At 37.5% G+C, this 13,487-nt stretch overlaps 1 protein-coding gene across 2 annotated transcripts in view; it reads left to right on the forward strand.

Annotated features, from left to right (window-relative positions):
• The window catches only part of STAU2 (staufen double-stranded RNA binding protein 2), a 133,869-nt gene that overhangs the window by 114,104 nt on the left and 6,278 nt on the right, over positions 1-13,487 (forward strand). For both annotated transcript variants that reach the window (XM_070942204.1, XM_070942205.1), the window contains one exon: positions 5,782-5,850. The gene's annotated coding sequence lies outside the window, so the exon portion shown is untranslated. The remainder of the gene's footprint in view (positions 1-5,781; positions 5,851-13,487) is intronic.

Genomic DNA, 13,487 nt, shown 5'->3' on the forward strand with positions numbered 1-13,487 from the left:
AATTTTGAACACAGAATATGCACAGATAGAAGTGATGCCCTGTATGCTGTTGTGCTTGAATAACTCCTTCAAAGGTCAGTGTAGCAATGTAACTCCTATAAAATTTATCCAGTCATTAACTATACTATTTTGCATGGGGAAACATAGGGATTCCTTCTATAAGGAATCATGCACTTTAGGCATTTTAGTGTCATTTTGGAAGTATGGGAAAGATCACTTCATTAAAAAGAGATAAAAAAGATATACCATCTTTCAAGGGAGATTAACAAGGTCAAAATGGCAGGTGTGGCCAGGAATTGAAACTCTTTTTGTGTACAGGTAAAAAGTGGTGGAGCTTTGTTTATCAGATCATGCCCAATATTGAAGTTTGAAGCACACATGCCTATGGTTTGCCCTGCTATCCAGCTGCAAGGCTTTGAGTATAATTCAGCATGTTAAAAACATCTGTACTAATATTTTTAAGGCTATTAAAAATGGCAATTTATGTTGAAGATGAATTTCATTGGACGCATGGAAATAAAGACTCAGCAGTCAGAACCAGCACTAAGCTGAATTTTCAGTGGCTAAGAAGATAGGTCTCAAATGTTCTGGCTTTCCCCATGCCAGTCTAAAACAAGAGATTCAAATGGATGCAACATCCAAGTACCTGTGGGTCATAGAAACTAACTGCGCATTGTATCTAGTTCTTTATCTCTCATAGCAAAATAGACATTGCTAGGAGATTGTATTCCTCCTCCACCTCCACTTGTGGCAATGTACCTGGCCCAAAATCATCTCCAAACATAAGCAAATGTTCACTCACATGATAAATTGATGTGAATGTGGGTGTGTCCATCCATATTAATCATATATTTTATTTTAAAATCTAGATCATAAAGCAACCTACTGTCTCCCAGTTGCTGAGAAGAAATTATTTTAAATATAGTTGCTTTACAAATTAAAATTTTAATTTGGTAGATGATATCAAAATATCCACAACAGTCAAGTTTACCACATCCTAAAAACTCCTCTATCATCTTGCTCAATGTCTCATTTTCCAGAAGCCAACAGGCTTCCCTACATGTGATCCTAACGAACAGAGATTTCACTCAAGAGGCAAAGACAGCATGAACATTGGGAGGAAGTGACTTTGTCATCTTGGGTCAAATGCTGCTGAAATTAAAATTGGAATCTAGTTATTTTATGCACATAACATTTCTGAATATCCAAGTTCAACAACCGTAAAGAAATACTGATTCCATGGACAGAAATTCTGAGGTCAAAGGAAATTCTGAGGTCAAAGGAAATGTGAATATAGGAGGGTTGGGAACTTTTAAAAAATAAGATACTGGAAGTACAATTGCATATCATTCTTACAAGGAAAAGTGCAGCTAGAAGTCAGTTTAGGAAACCATTAGAGTATTGTTTTCCTTCCTTCCTTCCTTCCTTCCTTCCTTCCTTCCTTCCTTCCTTCCTTCCTTCCTTCCTTCCTTCCTTCCTTCCTTCCCTCCCTCCCTCCCTCCCTCCCTCCCTCCCTCCTTCCTTCCTTCCTTCCTTCCTTCCTTCCTTCCTTCCTATTTTGAATGAACTAAGAATTAAAGGGAACATGTATAAGATATGGGAAATAGGCATGATCACCAAGGAATTGTACAAATAAGTAGTAATATCGGTAAAAAGTAACTTGGGCTAAAGCACTTAGGAAACTCAAAGGAAGCTAAAAGCAACAAAATGGACTTCCTGACTATGTAGGAGAGAAAAGGAAGACTATGTAAAAGGAGAGAAAAGGAAGTCATAACCCTCTTCCTAGGATAGCAATAATAAGAAAATAATAAGAAAAAATACCTATTTTGCTCCAGTCTTCTCCTCCAAAGAGAATTGTATTATCCCAAAGCTTACAGTATATGTGTTTAATCCATTGCCATGTGTAGAGTAGATACAAGGTTTCTTCATCTCTTCAATCAGTTCATAAGGGCTTGGATCATTTTAATATATATCCCAAATTATAAAACTTCTGGACAAAATATGTTTACGTATTTCCCATTCAACATTATGGATTTGTACTAAAGATAGTATTAGGAAATGTCTCATGCTGATTATTATAATATTTTGTGTTATACATATATACCTATGCCTATACATACATACATACATACATACATACATACATACATACACGTACACATACATACCAGTGGTGGGTTTCAAAACATTTTACTACCGGTTCTGTGGGCATGGCTTGGTGAGCGTGGCTTGGTGGGCATGGCAGGGGAAGGATACTGTAAAATCTCCATTCCCACCCTACTCCAGAGGAAGGATACTGCAAAATCCCCATTTCCTCCCAATCAGCTGGGACTTGGGAGGCAGAGAATAGATGGGGGCAGGGCCAGTCAGAATTTTTACTACCAGTTCTCCAAACTACTCAAAGTTTCCACTACCGGTTTTCCAGAACTGGTCAGAACCTGCTGAAATCCACCTGTGATACATATGCACGCACGCACACACACACTCTTGTACTGAACTTACATACTAAGCCTAAACTAAAGGGGTACGTGATGCTTAGCTTATATGCCACTAACTGGATAGAGTACACATGCATGAATATTTTCATGCATGTGTACTTTATATGCATATAAATTGGACTAATAAAATAAAATTTCTTCTGCTCCAGCGTTAGATGACCAGTAGAAATATAGATGTGGACAAGTGTGGTAAATGTTGCCTGACAAGGCAATACTTCTTACTCAGAGAAAGAAACAACAAAGCCAAGTTCTTTAGAAACCAAGATCTCAGTGAGAACGCTATCCATGGACCCACAAATTGAATACAAAAACTCTACTTGAAGATGGATGTTGTCTAACCTTCCATTTCTTAAAGTGGCCAGCTGAACGAGTCTGGGAATCCCACCCTTAGGACAGAAGGGCAATAGCTTGTCCAAGGCTGTTCCTTAGCAACCAGAAAGTAAATGGCAAAGCACACTGACAGGATGCTGAATATGCATTTCTCCCACAGGACTGCAGCTTGTTTCAGCCTTTGCTATGGCAGTGCATCTCCAGAAATCCTCTTTGTTGTAGGTTCTTTCTTTGCTGACTCAGAATGTCAAACCCAAGTAATTTAAAACCAAAGCATAAATTTGAAAAAACAGATTTTTTAAATGTAGAAGGTGTTAAGAATATATAATATAATCATTTCTTTTGGCTGCTTTGTTAAAATCTTGGAATTGTTTATTTGTGACTTGTGTTATGCTCTATTAAGAATTCATAGTTATTCATACCACATGGACAGAGCTGGTTCTAAAACAGCTAGCTCATCTTTTTCATCAAATATTTTATACATGACAATATGTTAATATTAAGAAAATCATGGACACATTAAAAAAAATCCTTTGATTGTTAGCAGCTCTGTATAATTAACCAAAATGTATTCACAATACACCCTTGGAAACTTTTTTGGAGTAAGATAACATCTTTGAGCCAGTTACAAGAAAAATTAACTTCACTATCATTTGAGATTCATGAAAATTAGAGACATCTGTGGGTGGGTTAAAAAATTAAGATGGCGACTTTGTGATCAAAGCAGCCATCTTGACATTTAGAGTCCCTAAATGGAAACACTAAGGAATGGGGAGAACAACAGTACTTGATCATTCTCTTTAATGGACAATCACTAGTCTTTCTCACAGATACAAAAACATTATGTAAACTTTTGTTTACTTTATAGACAGAAAAACATTACTTGATTTTTTAAAAATAATAATAATCAATGCTTTAGTGAATGATTTGGTCCATCATTCTGCATCCCAGAATGGTCATCTCTTCCTTCTAAGGATGTCTAAAATAGGACAATAGGATACAAACTTCTCTCCTCCCTGATGTAGCTGATTTTAATGTATGCTGCCTGTAAATCAGAACATAACCATCAAAACAAGGTGCTATATAGGCTTTTTTCTATGAATTTGCCTGATTCACTTTTAAAACTAACTGAATACTCACATCCTCATCTCCCTGCATTTTACTTCAATGTGAGTATAACATTGCTGGAGAAGTGTTTTTTTTTTAAACCTTTCTTCACCTCTATTAGCCTCCTGTCTAATCTAAAAAACCTCTCAGATTTTGTATATTTTTTTCATTATAACTCCTGATTATTTTAATTGTCCCTTCTTGTATTTTTTCCAGCTTAAAATATTCTTTTGAAGAAGTATGACCATTTATGATATTCATAAATATTCTTTTGGATATTCATAATTGGTGGCTTAAAATTAATTTCTCAAAGACACCCAAAGCAAATCAACATTTAGCAGGTGGGCATTTTGAAAAAGGCATATCAGTCATACACCATCATTTTCTAAGAGTTGCAGTATAATGGGTCAATTTATTCTTTTAATATCTAAGCTATGAAATCAAGGTCTGAAGTCAATATACTGGTCAAAGGGGCATATTCCTGGGCAACCAAAACATCAATAATAAATGACTGAGTAATATTGATCAATAGTTAATACCATATGATTGGTAAAGGAGTAACATATGAAATGAGTCAGCCATAATTTAAAACAAAAAAATATACCGGTAGCAATTTTAAAATTCTATTGGGAACCTCAGTAGGTGAGTTTTCCTGGCTGAACTTCTCTAAGCTTAGAAGCTAAACAGATTTAGATGTTTGGAGTCTTGGACTCGCAACTTCTAGTCAAAGAGCAGGTAATGGTTGTGGCCAAGTGGGATTTTGCACTGATTTAGTTGGCATGCCAGTTGTGCCTATTCCAGAATTGTGTACCCATTCCTGAATTGTGAAACCGCTTAGATAGTCAATTATGCCTTAGTTACTGCACAGTTCAATTATTGCAGTGTTCTATATGGACCTGCTCTTGAAAATCATTTAGAGGCTAAAATTAGTCCAGAATAAAGTATTGTAGGCAGTATTAACCATATGATACTACTGCCCATGAGCTGTTACTGGTGAGCTTCCAGGAACAATTCAAAGATTGGTTATTACTAGAAAGTTCTTCATGGCATAGTGCCAGATAGTTGAGGGACAACCTGTCTCCTATACTTTCTGTCTTGTTAAGATCAGGCTGAGTCAATTTGCTTTGAATCCCTTCAATCAAACAATGGGGGTTGGGATTGGAAAGGAGAGCTTCTTTGTGATTCTTTTGTTCTTTGAAATGGTAACCCCTCAAAAATCCATGTAGCTCCCATGCCAGTGATGTCCCAAAGGTTTTGGGGTGGATTTAAAAATATGACTGTCCTGTCAGACATTGGGGTTGGGTGTTTGTGGAACCTTATCCATGCTGGTTTTTTTAAAAAATCTTTGGTATATGGATATCTGGACCCTTAAGATTGTCTCTCTAATGTATTTCTGTTTTTAAAGTGTAAACCATAATTCTGGAGTTGGGCAGTCTCAATCTTAACAACACCAACGATACCACCAGCTTGCAATCCTGTGCAGCACATGGTGGCTATTATTGTCCACTGCAAAATCTGGGTGGTAATTCTGGCAGAAGGGAGGGAGAGAGAAGGAGAGAGAAAGAGCAATAATGATGCCCCATTTATCTATGTTTTATTATTTAAAAGGGGAATGCTTTAAGAATAACCAAACATCCTTTTTAACACCTGACATTAAATAGTTTTGTTCCCATAGGCTCTCTCACAAATGCTAACTTCAGCCTGTGATTTATATAAATCTTTCCTTTCCCTTAATTTCACCTACAAAAGCTTCATTCTTCCTGTATGAACCTGCTTTGTCAGTATTTGCTCTGATTTATGGAAGATTTCAACCAAACAAAATAACTATCCTTTTTCTTTTCATTAGAGCTAATCCCCAGAAAGACACTTTCATCTGCTGATTAGTCATGCCCCTGCAAGCCTCAATAACCCGAGGGTAAGTTATTGATGTGTTAAAGATGTAATCGCAAAGGCTCAAGGAAGCCAAAGAAATCTCACTTTTTTTTATCTAACCATGGCATCATTTTGAGTCATTTTAACCCTGATAGGAGATCCAGTGTAGTAAATCATTATCTTGATCATCGTTCTTACGTTAGCTCTTGCTGTAATTGGTTCATGGTTCTGAATACCTCAAAGGTTAAAATGAGCAAGCAAAAAATGAAATGGCATCCAAATATAACTAATTCAGGAGGTATGTGATAAAGGTATGTGACTAATTCTATCGCAGTCTCATTATTAAGCCATGATTATTGCACTCCAGGCAGCCAACGGTGAAAAAGCCCAATTTTTAAAATCAACATTTAAAAGGATATTATCTTACTTTAAATAAATTAGCTTCCAATTCTGTTAGTTCTTTGTGATACATTGTGGAGTAGCTTGAACTGGTTTATTAAGGTAAACTAATACAGGTAGTTTGTGATATATAACTGGTCATTTTATGACTGGAGTTACAATGGCCTTAGAATGGGTGCTTTATGACTTGCACTTCCAGCTATGGCAAAATGTTGCTTCTTCCTCATGGTCACATGCTCATACTTTGGTTACTTGGCAACCGGCTCACACTTATGACTCGTCGCAGCATCCTACAGCCATATGACTGTTATTTGCAATGGAATGAATTCATTTGGAATATTGGGTTTAACTATACCATTTCTTTAACAACTATGATATGCTTAATAACTGCCATGAAAAATGTCAAAAAAATGAGTCCATTCACAAGGGTTCCATGATTTATGATTGCAACATCTGTATTTCCATCCCAATTGTGCTCATAAGTCAAGGACTGCCTGAAGCTTTAAAAACTATTTTAACTGTTTTCTTGTTTCATTTTATAATAGCAGGTTTGAGTGTTCTATGAGCAGAAAAGTAGGATATTTATTTATCTGGTTTATATGGTTGCTCATCTCACCTAAGTGGCTCTGGGTATCTTACAACAATTAAAAACAACAATCCAATTAAAACGTTTTAAAAAACAGTATATGATATTAATCATACCAAACAACAACAGCAAAAAAAAAATGAACTTGAACACATACCAGTATGGCTATTGAAATGTAATTAAAGTACATCTTCTAAAATTTCTGATCATTGCAATGGGAATATACTTCTTCTATTTTCTTCCTACCAGTCCTTCAGATAAAGAAAGCACCCTTAATACTTTTTTCCAAAACTAAACTTGCACAGCTATTTCAACCATTCCTTATAGGATTTGATTTCTAATATACTGTTCATTCGGTTACTTTTGTTCTAGATATGTTCCAGTGCCCTTAAAATATAGTGTATGGAAAATGATAGAAAAATAAATTGAGAAAATGAAACATCCAGAACATATTACAGGGCATTATATGAGGGAGAAATAAGAAGACTGCATCAGTCACTGCTGCTAGTTGGGTTGGCCCCTCTCTACTTTTGACAGGGTCTATGGCAACTTTTCCTGGTTACGCTGCAGCTGCATCCTTAGCAAATCTCTTTGGTTCAGCTCTCCATTGGCTCTCAAGATAGAATAGGGCTAGTTGGCATAAACTGAAGTCAAAATGAGGAAACTCATTCGATAAAGAAGACAAAGAACACAAGCATTGCACAAAGTATATATTGCACATAATGTAATGCATAATCTATACATGTAATATATAAATGTAAGTGTAATGCACATGTATAAATTTGGAAATAATTGTGGCAATTTAAATAGAAATCCAATCTTCTATCCATGAAAGGAAGATAATAATCCCTGTGCCTATTGTTGTCCAGCTGCCTGATAACTTGGATTAGAGAGCCCTTTAAATGGACAGCACATTTAAAGACTGCCAAATAGAACAGTATCCTATTTAGCAGTATATGTCGATCTCAGTAAGTTTAAGGTATCTGGGATTCAACTTCCAGGATTCCCTAATCCTGTAAGCACATCTTAAAGTTGCTGAAGTTGAGAAACACAGCTATAGACAGTAGGAAATATTGCTGAAGTTTTCAGGAATATTCTTAAACATGATCTGCAATAAGGATGGCAATCCGAATCTGAATAATTCCACTCATGCTCTGTTGGATAAGATTAAGTTGATCCTTAGTGAGGAAAATCTCTGCTCTGCAAAAATCACCATTCTCATCATCATTTTCTGTGTCACCTGTCAGTTCTAGCCCAAAGTGTGCTGGTTGCCCCTGAATGGTTTGTGTGGGGCAATCTCAATGGAATACTTTTGTTTATGCAAAGCAAAACGGAGAGCCAGATTTTCTTCATATGAAGAAATGCTAAATGTCCTCTTATCTTCCTTGGGAAAAGACAAGATAGATAAAAGCACAAGGATGACACTTGCCACTTTAGGTCATCTCATATTCTCCTTCCAACCTGGGAAAATAAGGGGTTGGAAGAGTGATAAATACTACTTGGCATTGCTGGAGCTTTTAGCATGATTCTCGGTTGAGGAGCCATTAGGAGGATGGCCAACCTTGATCACCAGACTAAGTCTGTGGTCGATGACAATTACTAATTTACAAGTTAATTTTTTTTTTAAAAAAAAAATTCATGATAATAAAGCTACAGCTAGGATCAGGCCTTCCTAGTTCTCAGCATCAATAAAGTGCAGTGCCTTTCACACAATGTTGGCTCCTGGATATTGCAGAATGCTTTTAATAGTAAGCCAGAAATCAAATGGAGCATTTGAGAAAAGAGGTAGGAAGAGTCAGCATCTAATAATGAAAGAATTTGGAGTAAAAGTAATGTGTATTTGAGAGAGATAAATCATTGGTAGGATAAATAGTATTGTGAGGGGGAAAGGATTGGGAAAGAAGTCAAGAGTTATTAATTTATCAAAAGACATTTGTGTATATATTTCGGTATCTCTTTTTTCAATTTGTTTTCTCTGTATTCCCTTATTTTTCTATTCCTTTCCAAAGAAAGACCTCATTCCACAGAGTGCTTTTACAGTAACTGCAATCTAATTATTTTAAATTATCATGTTTGTTTTTCTTATGGAGTTTCAGCGTCATGCTCTGTGGTCCAAGTTCCCATATTTCGGTCAATAAACAAATGACATCTGGCTTCCTTTTACTTGGAAAGAGATACTTCCTGTTGTCTTCCTTCCTTCCTTCTAAATCTAAATTCCTGAAAATATTATATTTGAAAATGATTTTAACAACCTTTTATCACACACTCTTCCTTATAGTCAAAGAACGTCTTTTGTCATTTTAGGTTTTAGTAAAATATTCAGAGGAAATTGAGTGGAATTTGATCGTAGAGTTATAACTCTCAGTCATAAATATGGGAATTTAACAAACCACAATAGTTAGCCAAAGAGGTCAAACCTCTTTGAGAATTTTTTGCTCAAGAATACAAGTTAATTGCCTTACAGATAAATATTTTAGAAAGGAGAATATTTCATGAACCCTGGATTACTGACCTGCTTTTATAAAAAGAAATGCAAGCACGCAAGCATGCAGTCCAAGTGCTATTTTTTATTAATAAAATTAATGTTTTATTTTCACAGGCTCTAAAATTAAGGACACAAATTCCTTGGAGACTGCAGTTGCATTCTTGTTTTGTTCATATCCTTCCTGTAGACAACTAGCTGGCTACCAGTTTGAATGCCTTCGATAGCTACCAACCGAGATAAATTAATTGTAGTGGGGGGAGAGGACAATCTTTTAACAGCTACTGGTTATGATGGCTTCCAGTGTCAAAGGCAATTTGCCTCTGAAAGCCCATTATTGTGAAGAAGCACTTTGTTTGTGGGCTTCCCATGAGTCACCATTAAGGGCCACTGTAAGAATAGAATCCTTGATTAGATTGCCCACTAGTCCTTATATTCTTACATTAAGAAAATAAGGAACTAACATAATTACCGGAAATAGGAAAGAACAAAAAGAGCAAGGGTAACTAAAAGGTTTTTTTTAATGAAATAATAAATGACACATCTAACAATCACTTCTGAAATATTCAATATTAAGCAATACTCAAGTCTGAATATTTAAGGTTCTGAGTGTGTGTCAATATACTGCATGTAGCTACAAATTAGTAGAATGGTGTGGATACTTAACATATGCCAATATAACACCATGCTGCTCAGTGGTGGGTTTCAAAATTTTTTACTACCGGTTCTGTGGGTGTGGCTTGGTGTGCGTGACATGGCTTGGTGAGTGTGGCTTGGTGGGCATGGCAGGGGAAGGATACTGTAAAATCTCAATTCCCATCCTACTCCAGGGGAAGGATACTGCAAAATCCCCATTTCCTCCCAATCAGCTGGGACTTGGGAGGCAGAGAATAGATGGGGGCAGGGCCAGTCAGAAATTTTACTACCTGTTCTCCAAACTACTCAAAATTTTCACTACCGGTTCTCCAGAACTGGTCAGAACCTGCTGAAACCCACCTCTGATGCTGCTTCATGAACTACACTGGCTTCTAGTAGGTTTCTTGATACAATTCAAGCTGCTGTTATCCGTTATATACCTCTTCACAGCACAGAATTAGGTTATTTGAGATCCTATCAATGATTTCTGTTCATCTTATAAGATCCAATAGAATAGAAGTTTCTTCTATTAAATTATGTCATCTGATGAAATTGAGATGTGTCTTTTCTGCTCTGTGCCTGCTCTGTAAAGCAGCATACTCTGTGAGATTAAAAGGGCCCTGACTTTGTTGTCTTTTTGTACCCTGTTTTCCCCAAAATAAGACATCCCGCTAATAATAAACCCAATCGGGCTTTTGAGCGCATGCGCTAAAATAAGCCCCCCCCGAAAATAAGCTGTTCTTGTAAATATTTAACCGCATGTGCAGCCGGTCCCCGCCATTTCCTCTGGTTAGGGTTAGAGGGAGAGAACTGGAAATCGGGTAAGATGGCAAGAGGAGCCCAGTCTTGCTCCATGTTCCCCAAAATAATAAGACCGCCCCAAAAATAAGGCCAAGCACTTATTTTCGGGTTCAAAAAATATAAGACAGGGTCTTATTTTCGGGGAAAAACAGTAAGACATCGAAAACTTGCTTTTTTTCTTCAAGCATTAGGCCAGAGTACTATATGCACCTATTTTTAGGGGTTACTGGTTTTGAATAAATTGGCCTTGGATGAACTATTATTATATATATAATCATTTTAATACCAAGCTAACTGTTTATAAACCCACCAAAAATAATCAATCAGTAAGAAAACTGATTGTACAGAGAATAAAATTGGTCAGAGAATGTTGTCAAAGAGAGTGAAGAATGTTAAAATTAAAAGAGACAGAAAAAATGCACAACATTTACAATGTTTTGTAAATGGATAGAGAAGCCCAAACATAGAGACTCCAATAGAGTATGGAATTAAGAATAAAATTGGGGGAAAAATTGATTTGTGATGAAACTAAAGTGACTGGAAGGATAATTTAGAGATTTCTGTGAGAATGATTTGATATGACAAAATGTGGAATTTAAACAAATGCTATTAATGTTTGTATCTTCTTTCTTTAGCAGTTTCTATCCTTGAATGAGTAGCCCTTGCCCACTTGTTGTGATGGTGAGTTGAGGCCAACCTGGACTGTCCCAGGGGACACCCTAGCATTGTTCAGCATTCTTTATGGCTGTTAATCCATTGGTTATGTCATTATCAGATGTGAAAGACCAGGTCATTTGTGAAAGTTCAAATAAGATGATTTATTGCTAAAAACCTATGCACAGGAATCTTCTCAACTGACAGTCAGCACCTGATTAGAGTTAGATAAGGGTCAACAGCACTCAAGGGAGGGTTTGACTTTGATCACATGTGGTTATGTAGGGATTCTAGGCTGATCCCTCTTTTCACTTTGCCCCAGATTCTGCCATTCCTTCTCCTACAGATAGAAATTGACAGACCAGTTTTTTGACGGAGGCTCATGGCTAGCCTCAGTGCCATCCTTGCAGGGCTGCAGTTTACAGTCAACCAACAAGGAGGAATAGCATTTACAATTATATACCGCTTCACAGTGCTTTACAACCCTCTCTAAGCAATTTACAGAGTGAGCATATTGCCCCCAACAATCGGGGTCCTCATTTTACCGACCTCGGAAGGATGGAAGGCTGAGTCAACCTTGAACCGATGAGAATTAAACTGCCGAACTGCTGGTAGCCAACAGTCAGCAGAATTAGTCTGCAGTACTGCATTCTAACCACGGTGCCACTACGGCACAGTGTACCTTGATGCTATTAGTATCTAAAAAGAAGGTGGTAAAACAAAAATTGAAAACACTGTAGAAAAGTGGAAAAATGATTCAGGTGTGGCTGGTGTAGCTGAACAAATCTTAGATTTTAAGGAATCTTGAAATATGGAATGTGATTTGCTTACAGAGCCAATGGCATCTATAGCAAACCACAATTATGTCAAAATGACAACATGGATGATTGCTTCATAATTCAAATACTGCCAATATGTACTTCATCCTGACATCTGACAAAAGTATTTTAACTCATAGCATTTGAGTGATTTTTCCTCTTGCCTCCTTTCCCAGATATGTATGTAGTGAAGGCTGAATCTTATAATTAAAACACTAGTGTTACTCTTCTCCTATATAAAGTGAAAGTGGGAGTGGAAGTTCTAGCATTTTTCTAGAGATAACAATCTTCATTACAGCTGGAAACATTCGATGAAATATAACTGAATTAACTAGCGCAGTTACAAATAACAGTGAAATAAACCTGGCAAGCAGCATGGCTTGCCTGATAAGTATTCCGGCTTACTCGGGCTTGAGATAGCTGTTTCAGGGAAACTTTGGAAGTTAGGATTTACCGTGTTGGGGTTTTCGTAATGCAATCGTTTACGCAATTGGTCTATGTGCCTTCTCCAAATTTTACCATGCCTTACATCTACCATGTATGCTTTTGGACCGGTGAGTCCTACGATAATTCCCTCGATCCACAGTGGGCCGTTGGCATAGTTTCTAGCGAATACCGGGGTTCCGATTTGGAATTGTCTTAATCCTCCCCCTTCCTCCTTGTAATTATCTGAGGAGTAATTGGGGTGTAAACAATCGAGAATGCACCTGAGCTTTCGGCCCATTAAGAGCTCAGCTGGGCTGCGCCCCGTGGAAGGGCATGGGGTTGCATGTTGTATTGCTAAGAATTGATCTATTCTAGCTTGCCAATCTCCTGCATCGAGCCGGGACAGAGCTTCTTTGGCCGTTTGTACAAATCTCTCTGCAAGGCCATTTGAAGCTGGATAAAAAGGAGCAGATAATGCGTGTCGTATGCCTAACTTGGCCAGATATCCCTCGAATTGGGTTGCTGTGAATTGGGGCCCATTATCCGAAACCAGGGTGTCTGGCAATCCATGAGTTGCAAAAAGTTTCCTGAGGACTTTAATTACGGCCTCAGAAGTTGTCGAGGGCATCAAAGTGATCTCTAGCCACTTAGAAAAGGCATCTACTATTATGAGGAAATTCTGGCCATGGAACGGGCCTGCGAAATCGATATGGATCCTCCCCCATGGTCCCTTTGGTTTTTCCCATTCCCTAATGGGAGCTATAGGGGGATCCGGGCGGGACTCCTGGCAGGGCCTGCACTTCCCCACCCACTCAGTGACGTCTTGGTCGAGATGTGGCCACCACACATAGCATCGAGCTAGGCCTTTCATTCGAACA

This window comes from Pituophis catenifer, unplaced genomic scaffold (assembly GCF_029215685.1).
Source record: "Pituophis catenifer annectens isolate HBS135680 unplaced genomic scaffold, rPitCat1.0.hap2 SCAF_3, whole genome shotgun sequence".
Taxonomy (NCBI): domain Eukaryota; kingdom Metazoa; phylum Chordata; class Lepidosauria; order Squamata; family Colubridae; genus Pituophis; species Pituophis catenifer.